At 34.2% G+C, this 1,332-nt stretch overlaps 1 pseudogene; it reads left to right on the top strand.

Moving 5' to 3' along the window:
* Positions 1-784: 784 nt before the first annotated feature.
* On the top strand, positions 785-870 carry LOC115936174 (uncharacterized; annotated as a pseudogene).
* Positions 871-1,332: the final 462 nt, after the last annotated feature.

Genomic DNA, 1,332 nt, shown 5'->3' with positions numbered 1-1,332 from the left:
AAGAGGAGAAGAGAAAAAATGAGGAAAACATATTTAATTAAAAAAATATCAGAAAGCTTCTCAAGTCTTGGGAGAAAGGTGAACATCCAGACCTAAGAAGCTAAAAGAACCCCAAATAGACTCAACTCAAACAAGTCCTCTCTGAGGCGCAATGTACTCAAATTGTCAAAAGTCAAAGATTATGAAAGAATTGTAAAAGCAGCAAGAGAAAAGCATCAAGTCACTTATGAAAGAATCGTCATTAGACTTACACTGAATTTTGCAGCAGAAACTTTATAGGGCAGGAGAGAATAAGATGATATATTCAAAGTACTGAAAAAAACCTAGCAATGTGATTATTATACTCAGAAAGATTATACTTCAGAAATGAAAGAGAAATAAAATATTTCACAGACAAAGACTAAGGGAATTTATCCCCGCTAGACCAGCCTTAGAAGAAATGTTCAAGGTAATCTTACATCTGGAAGTGAAAAGATGATCACCATTATGAAAATGTGCAAAAACTATAAAACTCACTGGTACAGTTGATACTCAAAGGAGAAAGGAATCAAACCTTATGGCTACATAAAACCACCCAAATTGCAAAAATAAGATGGGAAGTAAGAAACAAAAATTTATATAAAACAACCAGAAAACAATGAAGTGACAGGAGTAAGTCTTACTTATCAATAGTAACCTTGAATGTAAATGGATTAAATTTCCCATTTAGAAGATAAAAACTGGGTTAATAGATTAAAAACAACAACAATGAGACCTAACTATATGCTGTTTATAAGAAACTCACATACTGTGGTTTCTCTTCAGATTGTATGAATTGTTTGCCTTTTACTAAAGATTTCCATGGAGAGGAACAACTCTGAATACCATGCAGGACATAGGCATGGGCAAAGACTTCATGTCTAAGACACCAAAAACAATGACAACAAAAGCCACAATTGACAAATGGGATCTAATTAAACTAAAGAGCTTCTGCACAGCAAAAGAAACTGTCATCAGAGTGAACAGGCAACCTGCAGAATGGGAGAAAATTTTTGCAATCTATCTATCTGGCAAAGGACTAATATCCAGAATCTACAAAGGAATTTACAAAAAAGAAAAAACATCAAAAAGTAGGCAAAGTATATGAACCAACGGTTCTCAAAAGAGGACATTTATGCAGCCAACAAACATATGAAAAAAAGATCATCATCACTGGTCATTAGAGAAATGCAAATCAGAACCAAAATGAGATACCATCTCATGCCAGTTAGAATGGCGATCATTAAAAAGTCAGGAAACAGCAGATGCTGGAGAGGACATGGAGAAATAGGAACACTTTTACGTTGTTGGTAG

Source organism: Gorilla gorilla, chromosome 8 (assembly GCF_029281585.2).
Source record: "Gorilla gorilla gorilla isolate KB3781 chromosome 8, NHGRI_mGorGor1-v2.1_pri, whole genome shotgun sequence".
NCBI lineage: Eukaryota > Metazoa > Chordata > Mammalia > Primates > Hominidae > Gorilla > Gorilla gorilla.
This window is presented reverse-complemented; position numbering and strand designations above follow the sequence as displayed.